Source organism: Struthio camelus, chromosome 1 (genome assembly GCF_040807025.1).
Source record: "Struthio camelus isolate bStrCam1 chromosome 1, bStrCam1.hap1, whole genome shotgun sequence".
Classification (NCBI taxonomy): domain Eukaryota; kingdom Metazoa; phylum Chordata; class Aves; order Struthioniformes; family Struthionidae; genus Struthio; species Struthio camelus.
In genome coordinates this window covers 82,759,768-82,773,209 of record NC_090942.1, presented here as the reverse complement: position 1 = coordinate 82,773,209, position 13,442 = coordinate 82,759,768, and the positions used below count along the sequence as shown (strand labels likewise).

Here is a 13,442-nt window from a genome sequence, read left to right as displayed (position 1 = left end):
CCTCAAAGTCCCGGCTAGAATCTTTCTCTCCTGTGGGGATGGAAGCATGCTGCTGGCCTCTTTTCATCTTTGGATCTTTTGCTTCTAGTTAGACAAGAGAAACATGAAATTATGATGCACAGCTGATTCCCTTTGCTGCTCCCAAGATTTGAGGATAGCTTAGGTTCAGGGGGTGAAAGCTGCAGAGGCTAGAAGTGCACAGTGGGACTACAAGGTTTGACCTTGCCCCTTCTGACAGCACATGAAGTTCCAAGAGCTTGGAGGCACCTTTCTTGCCATCAGCAAATGCAGCCTGCATACAGCAGGAGTGAGAAGTCTTCATTTTCTGAAAATGTGACCAGGGAATACATACGAAGCGCTGCTAGTCTAAACCCAGAAACTTCACATGCCATACAAAAACAAACAGCATGTGTTAATAGCTATCTCTACGTACAAGAGCCAATAATATTTCTGAAGTAAATACTGGGGGAATTCAATGGCAGGATTGCTACTAGAGTTTTCAACAGACAACAAATACATTGGCCAGTTAAAGATCAAAGGTGTCTCTGGGGCAAGAAACAAAAAATTATGCCAGATATATAACAGAATATAACACTATTTGGTCTAACGCAGAAAACTGAAGAACATCTACTGAATATGAATAGGTGGAGGGTGAACATATCCAGGATGCTAACTGCCATCAAACTAGAGAGAAACAAGAGGCTGCAAAACACAGCTTCTTTTCAAAAAATAAGAAAGCAAAGAGAGAAGTTTATAGGTGTCTCTGTGATTAGTATCCAAGTCAATCTATTTACAGAGGAGAACTTCCTATTCAGCTTCTACTGGAAGACCTGCATCACACAATGAACGAAATATGTAAAATCCAAGAGACCTCCTCACTGTGCTATGTCCAGATCTGCCCATGATCTCTAAATGCACTGGGCTGAATTACTCTTGGGTGATATTCTAGGGATCTTCAACTCTAATAAAGTGGAAACCAAATTCCTACCAATGGAAAAAGAAGTTTATTTAAGGCTGACAAAAGATAAACAGAGGGTCTCCTAATGCACCACGGAAAATTAGTCTGTTCTCATGTAATCTGCCAACTAGCATGCTGTAGCTAGTTGGTAATAGAGTCTGCTGGCACGGGTGTTAATCAGAGCTTGTAGAGCTTTTGTCAAGCAGGTGCTACTTCAATACTTCAATAGGTAATCTCATTTCCCATATGATTCTTGTAATCTGTTAGAAGATAATTTAGTAATCCTGTACTTCTGTAACGTAGGAAAAGAGACCAAAGAGAAACATCAAACAATACAAACGTTAGAAGATAATTCAGCAATTGCCAGTCCATGAAACATCTTCATATTGAGCAAGCTAATGCTATAACATTTTAAGTATAATAGTTTAAAGGTGTATGCATTGCAGTTTATAAAAAGGTATCAACAACATAAAGAAATTATGGCCGTTTTTGCTCTTACAAATACATTAAACTTCCCCCCCCCCCCCCCCATAAGCTCTTCCCTTACTTGAAACTCAGCAATTAGCAAGTAGAACTCATTTTACTAACAGAAAATGCCTTAGTGAGAACATTTTCACAAAATCCTCCATAATTCAAAGGGCTGCAGTCTTAACATTAAAAATAATCTTTACCTCAGTTCTAACTGGGAGTCTAGTTACTCTTCAGCTGGCAAATCCTGTACTTCTGTAATGCAGGAAAAGAGACCAAAGAGAAATGTCAAACAATGCAAATAGTCCTATTCTAGGTGGGGAAGGAAGCAATCTTGCACTGCCATTTTGAAATCTTGACTTATTTGATACCAGTATCAGCGAACAATCTGACAGCTGCTTTGCAGGAAAGTGAAGAGACTGGAATTAATCTTCACTGCGTACTGCAAAGAAAGTATTTCTAGTGCTTTGCCAAGGAAAATAAGGTTAATTGGCTGAATACTTCTCTGGTCACACTTCCTCTGTACAGAGTGTTACTGTCTGGGTCCTTTTATGTTTGGCTACTTCCTGATCCTCATCAAAGGGCTTTTAGGATTTCAGGCTCTTCTGGGTATTATATCTCTCCCTCTTCTATCAGGATGAAGAGCATGAGAAAATGGAAATAGAACTAAAAAAACAAATGTCAAGTGAGCCTGCGTATGCTGTTTTAAGATACAGGGATATATGCAATGTTCTGAAACACGTATACCTCCAGTAGATACTGCAGTTTTGCTGTATTCTGCGTCCTTTGGCAGCAAGTGTGCAAGTGTAATGGCACCGATAAGAATAGCTCTCTGATCACAGCTGAGTCACTTACAAGCTATAGTGGTAAAAATATTTTTTCCAGATCTGTATACATAAATGAATAATACAGCAAACACACAGTCATAGCAAACACTGCATAGCAATGTTAATCCCCTGCTTATGGTGTTCTAAAATTCTGCTTTCTGTTATATTAATGCATTTACTCATACATTGCTTTATACACATTAGTTAATGATTTCTGAAATACCCCAGAGAAACAAAGCAGATGTGTATTCTATTATTACCATGATTAGAAACAAGGGGAATTACAATGAGTGAGAGTTAATGATGCAGTGCCAAGCAGCCACTTTGGGTAGTAATAAGATGCTCTTTTTGTGGGCTGTCCGCAGTTCTTCGAGGTTGTTTAGATCATATTATAATGGGGATGAGATGCAATTTCTATTTTACAAGCCAAAGAGCGCAACAGCAAGAAAGACCATAAATGTTGTGAAATACATTGTTTTCATCAAAATAGCTGCTGCAGTACTACAATTTCATTGATATCATCGAACGTATACGTGCGAAAGTCTTAAAAGAAAGAAGTCATCTATTTCTGTCTGAAGTCTGGTTCCACTTTCACTTCAGTTGCTGGTTTTTTTGTTAAGCAGTTATTCCTGTCATTTAAGAGCAAGCAGTCCTGACTATGGTTTCATGAGGAAAATAGTAATCATATGTGAAAGAAGTCAAACTAGAAGATCAACATATCTTCCAAACTAAAAGGTATTATTTCTTCTTTCAAACTGGGAAGAAAATACTCACACTCCTTAAATCTTCTCAGTTTCTGTAGAAGATAAGGAGTCTTGTCGGTGAACTTCTCTCTCTGAAGTTCTCCAAGATAGACAAACGTTTACTCTTCAGATAAAGGCAGAAGAACAGGAAGAGGAAAGCAAAGGGAATTCCCTGGAGTTACAGAAAGCTGCATTAAGGGACTTTGCTCAGCACATGAGCAGCTCTGGATAACAAGGCTATAGGGAGTTCTGCAGCCCGGAAGCCTTTGAAATATACTTTTCCAGAAAAAAGACACAATAAAATCTAAATAGCACAATGCCTCTTGCCTGGCACACACTGGCGCAGAGAAAAAAAATGTCTGCCTTTCTATATACAGAGACTAATTTTTCCCCCCTTTCTCCAATGTTTAGACGAGAAGCTGATGAGAGATGACAAAGTACATTTATACATGTTCAAGAGAATGCTCAGCACTGAATAAAACATCAAGCGCAGTATCAAAAGAGCAAGGTTAGGCTGTATGAATGTCATCCAATACGTTCTGCACACCAAAGTGCAAGGAGGGAATGGAAAAAAAGAAATTCAATGATACTTTGGTTCCAAATCTTCTATCTATTTAAGTTTGATATCAGTTTAAAGGCATATAACGTCTGTAAAGTGAAGTCAGGTGCGCTCCCAGACTTTCCTAGTGCAACACCTGATCTACATATGAGCTGTGCTAACATTGAATCTTTCTGCTAGGTGTCCACCAAAACATGGCACCTTTCTGTCAGGCTGCAGCCTTCTGTTAACATACATGTAGCTACTGATGTCCGACAGAGATAGCAATATCAAGAGATGCAATATTTCAAAATAGTTATGAGTCACTTAATTCATTACATAATGCTAATACAACACGTCGCAGTAAATGCTGTGCTATAAAGCCCCAGTGATTTCAAGCTTAGGTACAAGTACAGAACATTGGTGACTTCCGATATTTTTTGAAAGCGATTTTTGCCTTTATAGCAATTGGAAATTGTTATGGTCCAAGGAAGGTAAAGGTATTTAGCTGTATTGTGACTACTTGAGCACTAATGTTTGATCAAAAGTAACAGTGGAAATGAGTCATTGAGGCTCCTTCTAAACTGAAGTATTTATTCACATAATCAAAAATAAAAAACTTATGACTCTCTTCCTAGTTATGATTTCCTACTATATTTTCCATAAAATTATATGCTTCTAGATTTTTGTAAGGCCTCCTGATCCTAGAGACAAAGCCGAGTTTACAAATATCGGGCAACGTTACTAGTTCTGAAACTGAAACACCACCAAGGTGCTTTTAGCTCAATTACACTAAGCTACCCAAAGAAATCTGTCTCTATCTTATATCTCTCTGTTTTGTGTATTTAAATCAGCCAACATTTAAAATTTTGAGGTTCAGAATAGGCTTAGCAACCCTCTGTTATGAAACTCCTGTCAGGCAGATCACAAAGTATTCACATCTTAAATCAGATCTTTCAGTTTCTAGATCTTCACAGTGCATTGAAAGTCGCATGTGGGATCAGAATCCAGCTGCACCTGAGGAGTCTGTTCTCAGCCCAAATCCCCTAGATGCTGTGAAAAAATGCACAAATGACTATGTGTAACAATACGTGTGCCTGGCATGTCACATCTCAATAAATAACCTATTCATAATCCCTGCTTCTCTAAACCAAAGGATGTCTTCAGATATAAAATATTCATCTTGGCCCAAACTCTTGTGACATTTGCTGGATAACCCCAGTCTTGGATTTTTACTACCAATCTTTGGTTCAGATTAGGGTGATATTTCAGAGGTCTGTTAAGATGGGCTGAAGGAGTAGTATGCAGATTGCTGGGCTGGAAATTCTTATCTAAAACACACAGCTTAATTAGACAGGAAGATAATATATTCCATGTGTCCATACTATAGGCATGCTACAAAAAAAGAAAACAAATATATGAAGTAACAGCCAAAACACATGCTGAGCTGCCAAAAAGTAGTCTTTAAGGCAGGACACCTCCTGTAATATAGGGGTATTAACCAAACTGGGCACCCAGAGTAACACTGCAACTCAGTTACACCCCTCAGGGAAAAAAGTAATAGGGAACTCTCTTACAGGCAATAGCAGTCATTTGCCCCTCTTCAGTTTAATAGTGTAAAAGTAGTAATGTTTTGTTTCTTACCAACGCAAAGCAAAATGAAATAGGAGAGGTGTTTTTCTCTGCTCAATATTTTGTTTCCTGAAACCTCTGTAGTGTAGAATTCTATTTTAGGAGCAACTTTTTTCCCTGGCAGTGCAAAACAGCCAGAAAGTCAGCATCTTTGGCTTCCTGAGAATTCTTCCTGGCCAAGTACTCACAGTCTACAGAAGCCCTCTGTTATAATTGTTGTCAATTCCCTTTCTTAACTTCTTTCCAATAGGATGACTAGAGAAAAAAGGTAGAGGTCAGAGATACAATATTTCCTGAGAATCCTCAGCCATCAGAAGGGTGCTTGAAGCCACAGAAAACCATGCACTGAGGCTGCTCTAATCGGCACTGGAACCCAATGTGTATTTTGTGAGATTCAATGGTTTTGCCAACCCATCCAACCTCTTTGATCTTGCACACACCAAAGAATCAGTGTCTTAACCACCGAAGGGCAGCAATGTCCTGCTGAAGGGAAAAAAATTGTCCTAAATAAGTACAGAGGGAAAAAACGTGCCTCTAAATATAGTGTGATTCTTTTGCCAGTGGGAAAATTAACCACAGCTGCAACTGGGATGCAGTGATTCACACCTGGAGAAAAATGCTAAATCTAGATGGTACTTACTTCCAAATTCTTTGATATAGCTGAACGCTTCTAACAATAAGTATAATAAAAAAGGCTGTTGTCAAGATGCACATTTCACATAGCAGTTGAAGGCTGAAGAATGAACGCAGTCTAGTGATCTTGTGTACCCAAAACTCAAACTCCATAAAGAGATCACATTAAAAGAGACTGGATGATCTATTCTCACAAATAAAAGTTAGGCCTTTTTAGCTTTTCAAGAAGTTTAGAAAGCTTCAGCATCCAAATTCAGGTTAGGAAGTCTTAGTGCTTAGCAGGGTACAGAGAACTTAAATATTTAATAGAACAAGTAGATCACCACTGGAAACAGCAACAAAAAAAAAAAATCAAGATTAATGAAGTATCTACAAAATAAAAGACTCCAGACAAATAATGAACTGGAAGAGAAAGTAAAAGAAAGCCATCTTTGCACTGTCAGGTTTCCCAGCTGATTGTGAGGTGGATGGTTGACAAGCTCTCCTAGGTTTGCCAGCCCTCAAATGCTGCATAGAAGCTATTACAGCCACTAACCACTATATAGCCCAGAGAAGTCCATACTGACATGGAAGCTCTTAGATTATCTCTTACACTACAGGAACAATTTCTTTATAGTAGGTTAATCCATTTAAATTTGCAAGACCTGAAGTTTAACTCTGAGGCAGAGCCCGAGCCAATTAATTTACTAAATCTGCCCAATTACAAGCCTTAATTACAACATCCTCCAGTTCTGAAGGTAAGACTAAAACAAATAATGCACTGCATTTCATAGAGGAAAATCACTGCTAACCCTTAATGGTACTCTTTCATTGGGCTGCTTAAGGTCTCTCAGGAATTCCTGTAATGAAACTGGTGAAATGCAGAGGCTATGGCAGCAGCTTTAGGAATTTTAGAAATTCTTACCTTTAGCAACTCATCTCATATTTTTATTGCCCCTTCAGATGTACATGTAAAATTCGGTATAGGATTAGTCATGAATTAAATAAATTCTCTGAACTAGTTTATGATGCAGCTTGACAAAGAGTTATGTCAGCAACATTGAGGGCACTGTGAAACAATGGCGGCATGAGAAGCCAGGGGTAGGAAAAAGCAGGAATTCATTAGTCTTGTATCGTTGCCAAAGTCTTCATACTCTGAAACACTAGCCTCTCAGGAAGGACATTTCATCTACCTTTTTTAGGAAGCTGTCCAATTTTAAAATTTAGCAGTTGAAACAGTTATAAAACAACTTTCAATTACCCCATATTTGCATGAAGTTGCAGCTGAGCAATGTCAGGCCACCTCTCCAACTCCTCTTGGGTGCTTTGCTAATACTCTGATATTTCTCTTCAAAGCCCTCCTTTTATTTTTCCTTATTTCCTCTTAAATCCAAGCTGCAGCGCTGCCTAGGAAGCTTATAATAGGAGCAAATCCTCCATAGCCACCTAGCAAGGAGGAATAAAACAAAACTCTGGTAGCTGCAATTAGACTAAATCTGTCACATCTGTGAGCTGGTCACAGCCGAGGAGACAGGAACTGAGAAGTAAGGGGGAGATCATGTAAGAGGGAGAATACTTGCCCAACATGGAAGAGAAGGTCAGGGGCCACTTACTGAAGAAGAATTTAGGAACATGACTTACCTAAAAAAAAAAAAAAAAAAAACTTCTTAATGAAGATCATCTGTATAGTTTAATCAGCAAAATCAGCAAAACTATATAGCGAATGGGAAACTTTATTGCACAAAACTGGGACCAGCTACTCCTGCCTTCCTGTTTGCCGTAAGGAGGGTAGTGTAAGGTTTGCAGGAAGTAGAGAAGCCACTAGTCACTGTGAAATAAAACAGCCTCAAGATACACAGGACAGGGCCACAAGGATTCACACCATCATGGGATATCACTAAATACAGGAGAATAATTAAAACAGCTACAGACAGACAAATTAACATAATAGCTGAGATGATGCAACATTAACAGTTTTTATTCGACAGCCCATTTGAAAAAGTATAGCCTGTTCTTTGTGCAACAGTTTTATCATTTTTGTTAATTTACTGTTGAATGAAAAGATGAGTCACTTGTCACAAAACAACTTCATCATAACTCAGGTTTCAGTCTGTGAAAGCAGACTGAAACAATGTGGTCTATTAAGACAATTTAGTACTCCTTTTCTAATGCTTAGGAAAAAGAGCCACTTCATGTCAGAGTTTACTATATCTCCATTTTCACTGAAATATCCCAGCATGATGTTTTAATGTCCTTCTCCACATATCACAGCAAGCAGAGATTCCAGGCTGTGGTTACTCCTGCCTCATCCTAAAGCAAAATCAACCAGTCCAGCAACAAAACCAAGAACAGAAGAAATTCATAATAATAATGATTTTATATCCCCATGGAGGACATGCACGTACTCAGCTGTATCTGACTTTTTTTTCTTATAAAGCTTAGTGAAAATGCATATGCTTTACTCATATAACTATTCTACCTACTTACAAAGGACTATATTGACACAGCTGAGATGCAGCAAGAGTGACAAGCTCTTTTTGTACAGATACCTTAAGAAACTATAATCCTAAGCAAATAGATAGGTACTAACCTCCTAGTGATACAAGTGTCCCCTGACTCATGGGGGATGGTAAGGAGGAAGACGGGAGAAGGGAATGAGAGGTGGAAAAGGAGGTCAATGGTCTCCTCCCTGACTCTCCTATTCTTGCTGCCGACCAACTTCAAGCAGTGTCCCCACAAGGAAACCCAGAAATGGGCCTTGTTTCCTATGGGATTCTCTATAGCTTGCTGAATGCTGAAATCAAGGACCAACTCTGACCCATTCGCGATTCATTATTCTGTATCCATTGATAACTTCCATTTCTTATGTCAAGAGTCAGTTTAGCTCACAGGCTAAAAAGAAAACCAAATACCACTTTCTGATATCTGTGCAACGTGATACCTGAAGAAAGCCAATTGTTTTCTTTCCTGTTACTTGCAACTCCTAGAGCTGGTGTTTTATATACTGCCAAGGAAGAAAGTAATTCACAGACAGTACTGTGGAGGCCTTTTCTCCATCAAATTATCTCGATTAAATATCATCCCTAGAGAACAGCAAAGAGATAAGTACATATCCCTTTCATGGAAATATTCATTGCAGAGTTACAGCTGGTGACTGGGTAAAATACACATGCAGATTTGGAGATATTCACAACTCAGCTGAATCAAATCTGAACTTTATAAAATGGTACCTAAACGTCCCACCTCTATATAAAAGCTACTTTTCTTTTCATTAGGCCTCAATAAACTTTTCCATCAAAAATGATGAAATAAAATGTTTCACTTGGAGTTATGGTCATTCAGAACCAACTGAGATCTGTGATTGTGTCAAATTTTGGATCACTTTGACATAGATCTGCATCAACCTGAATTGCCATAATTCCAAATGACACTTGTAGCTCAAGTAGCTCCTGCTTTCATTGCCCCTATCACCTGGGCCTCTTTGATGGACTACACTTCCTAAGAGACACGCACTCATGCAAATCCTGGCATATACTGTCTCCATGCTGCTAGATCTGTGAGGGTACAGAGTAGGAAACATATGAATGTGATTCAGCAGTGTAGAACCACTTGGCCAATGAGCATGATTCATGGTCAGCAGTGAGGACACCTGCAATTCCTAGGTCTCATCAAAGGCAGTGGAGGCAGACATAGTATAAAGTCAAACTGGTCTAAAAAAACCACAAACAAACAAACAAACAAACAAACAAACAAACAAACAAAAAACGAACAAAAAACAAACAAAAAACAAACAAAAAACAAACAAAAAACAAACAAAAAAACAAACAAAAAACAAACAAAAAACAAACAAAAAAACAAACAAAAAAACAAACAAATAAACAAACAAATAAACAAACAAATAAACAAACAAATAAACAAACAAAAAACAAACAAAAACAAACAAAAAACAAACAAAAAACAAACAAAAAAACAAACAAAAAACTCACTTCTGAAATCTGGCATTTTTCATAACCTTCCATTCTGCTACAAAATTGAAATTTTTTTTAACTCCAATTCAGGACAAAGATAAATACTGAAGATAGCAGAATCCCCTAAGGGAAGGAAATACTGCGTTTTAAATCAACTCTAGTTATTCCTCCCCCTCATTTGATCCCCTATCAGTACTTGCTATGTATTCTGCTGTTAGTTTTTTCCCTCATATATTTATCCCACTCAAATCTTTTATTTAAGCTGCTCTTTAAAAACTCCCCTCTCTTCAGTTTGTTGACTTATCAGAATGAGATGGAACATCACAACTGTCCTCCATGGGAAATGATCACAGTGTCTTTGCCTAAACAGATGAACTAACTTGGGTTCATCCCGATTTCACTTTTTGCTGCCTGTCACATGGGCATCTTCTCCTGCCCAGTTACCACCTGAGCTGCACCCACCTTTTTCTCTTATTTCTCCTCACTCTTTCAAATCACCATGCTACAAAGTTGAATTTCATTTTATTACCTACCCTCAGCAAGTAAAATTGTTTTAGGTTACTTCCAAAATCCACAGTTTATTCTCTCACAATGGTGCCTCCTCTCTCGTGGCAGACGACATAAAAGTTACAGCCATTGCAAAATCCTAAGGCAGCAGTTGCTCTGAGCAGTGCACTCTCCTCATGTATGGCAATGACAAAAGCAAAAATAGCCAGAACTGCAAAGGGAAATTAGGCTAAAAGTTTTCACCTTGAAAGCAAAGAAATAGCTTCAGAAACCTGCAACTTAAACGTCAAATAAAATTCTTCATTTTGCAGGCTTCTTTAGACCAACTTCATACAGAAATGTATATATTTAAATACCACATTTTATACTGTATATTTCTATACAGTATCTGAAAGTACACTTAACATAACTGATCTTTTTCTAATTCCCTTTTTCTCCTGTTTCCCCATTTCCTCTTCTGTCTACTCCTTCCCTTTTGCTTATGCACTGTGACTACTTATGCATTACATTCCAGTATAAAGGCAACCCTTCAAAAATCTGATGAAGTAACAGCAATTCTTTTCCAGTTTGAGGAGAGTAACTCAGGCAGTTCGCAAAAAAATGTCAAACCCATGGAATACAAGAAACTGGGGTTCCACCATTTTATTTTTTCATTTGTTTCTTGCTAATTATTGTAGTCCCAATACAATCCATAGACGTTTGTATAGGAAACACAAACTTCAGCAAGCAAATATTCAAAATTTCTGTAAGTCTAGGGGGAAAACCTTCATTCACAGTCTCTACTGGCACGTCCCACTCTCAGACCTGCCATGCGCCTGTGGCTTGTGGCAGAGGGGAAGCAAATCTGTAGGACGCATCCAAAGGGGCTGAACAAGCTGCCTGATGATGTCAGGAGAACACTCTCTATCATTTTGGGAAGGTCATGAAGATTGACAAAGGACCCTGTGACCAAAAAGAGGCAAATGAGCAGACCATCTCCAGAATGAGCAAGAAGGAGGATCCAAGGAACCACAGGCCAGTCAGTCTCACCTCACTGACCAGAAGGCTATGAAGTAAATCCTCCTGGAAGCTGCTATCAGGCACATGAAGGACAGAAAGGTGATTGGGAACAGTCAGCCAAAAACAAATCATGCCTGGTCAACCTAATTACCTAATTCACTTTTTGCTGCCTGTCACATGGGCATCTTCTCCTGCCCAGTTACCACCTGAGCTGCACCCACCTTTTTCTCTTATTTCTCCTCACTCTTTCAAATCACCATGCTACAAAGTTGAATTTCATTTTATTACCTACCCTCAGCAAGTAAAATTGTTTTAGGTTACTTCCAAAATCCACAGTTTATTCTCTCACAATGGTGCCTCCTCTCTCGTGGCAGACGACATAAAAGTTACAGCCATTGCAAAATCCTAAGGCAGCAGTTGCTCTGAGCAGTGCACTCTCCTCATGTATGGCAATGACAAAAGCAAAAATAGCCAGAACTGCAAAGGGAAATTAGGCTAAAAGTTTTCACCTTGAAAGCAAAGAAATAGCTTCAGAAACCTGCAACTTAAACGTCAAATAAAATTCTTCATTTTGCAGGCTTCTTTAGACCAACTTCATACAGAAATGTATATATTTAAATACCACATTTTATACTGTATATTTCTATACAGTATCTGAAAGTACACTTAACATAACTGATCTTTTTCTAATTCCCTTTTTCTCCTGTTTCCCCATTTCCTCTTCTGTCTACTCCTTCCCTTTTGCTTATGCACTGTGACTACTTATGCATTACATTCCAGTATAAAGGCAACCCTTCAAAAATCTGATGAAGTAACAGCAATTCTTTTCCAGTTTGAGGAGAGTAACTCAGGCAGTTCGCAAAAAAATGTCAAACCCATGGAATACAAGAAACTGGGGTTCCACCATTTTATTTTTTCATTTGTTTCTTGCTAATTATTGTAGTCCCAATACAATCCATAGACGTTTGTATAGGAAACACAAACTTCAGCAAGCAAATATTCAAAATTTCTGTAAGTCTAGGGGGAAAACCTTCATTCACAGTCTCTACTGGCACGTCCCACTCTCAGACCTGCCATGCGCCTGTGGCTTGTGGCAGAGGGGAAGCAAATCTGTAGGACGCATCCAAAGGGGCTGAACAAGCTGCCTGATGATGTCAGGAGAACACTCTCTATCATTTTGGGAAGGTCATGAAGATTGACAAAGGACCCTGTGACCAAAAAGAGGCAAATGAGCAGACCATCTCCAGAATGAGCAAGAAGGAGGATCCAAGGAACCACAGGCCAGTCAGTCTCACCTCACTGACCAGAAGGCTATGAAGTAAATCCTCCTGGAAGCTGCTATCAGGCACATGAAGGACAGAAAGGTGATTGGGAACAGTCAGCCAAAAACAAATCATGCCTGGTCAACCTAATTACCTAATTCACTTTTTGCTGCCTGTCACATGGGCATCTTCTCCTGCCCAGTTACCACCTGAGCTGCACCCACCTTTTTCTCTTATTTCTCCTCACTCTTTCAAATCACCATGCTACAAAGTTGAATTTCATTTTATTACCTACCCTCAGCAAGTAAAATTGTTTTAGGTTACTTCCAAAATCCACAGTTTATTCTCTCACAATGGTGCCTCCTCTCTCGTGGCAGACGACATAAAAGTTACAGCCACTGCAAAATCCTAATCCATTGCAAAAACCTAATTACCTTCTATAGTCAGATGACTAGTGCAGTGAATGAGGAGAGAGCAACAGATGTTCTTTACTTCAACTTTCGCAAGGCTTTCAACACGGTTTCCCATACTAACCTTGTAGCTAAATTAGAGATATATAGATTGAACGTGTGGACTACAAGGCAGGTGAGGCTCCAGAGGCCCCTTTCACATAAATTTTTCTGTGTATCTACGATTATTGATTCCTATGCTTATAACCACATTTAATATCAATTTTCCTTTGAAAAAAATAAAGAAGAAGAGAGCATGAACATAAGAGCAGGGAGGGAGCTGAAGACTATTTTTTTTCTGGTGTGTTTTGCTGCATTCTCTTTTACCTGCTATAAATGGGATGCAACCTCTGTCAAATATCCAGAAGTCCAGGACTTAGAAATAGTAAAAACTTGTAAAAAGGAAAAAAAAATCAATACAAATTATTCTGCAGTTCAGGCTAAAACAACTTAGATAGTATAGAAAAACTTAACTGCAG

The 13,442-nt window shown here is 38.7% G+C and overlaps 1 protein-coding gene across 19 annotated transcripts in view; it reads right to left on the bottom strand.

The window, feature by feature from the left end:
- The window catches only part of FAR2 (fatty acyl-CoA reductase 2), a 155,670-nt gene that overhangs the window by 97,121 nt on the left and 45,107 nt on the right, over positions 1 to 13,442 (bottom strand). For 3 of the 19 annotated variants that reach the window (XM_068953584.1, XM_068953580.1, XM_068953624.1), the window contains 2 exons: positions 7,359 to 7,419; positions 7,040 to 7,224 (listed from right to left, as the gene is read on the bottom strand). The exons of 7 other annotated variants lie outside the window; for them this stretch is intronic. The gene's annotated coding sequence lies outside the window, so the exon portion shown is untranslated. Of the gene's footprint in view, positions 1 to 1,629; positions 1,682 to 7,039; positions 7,225 to 7,358; positions 7,420 to 13,442 lie in introns of all 19 variants that reach the window. 9 more of the 19 variants (XM_068953546.1, XM_068953610.1, XM_068953567.1 and 6 more) reach the window with 4 other exon arrangements.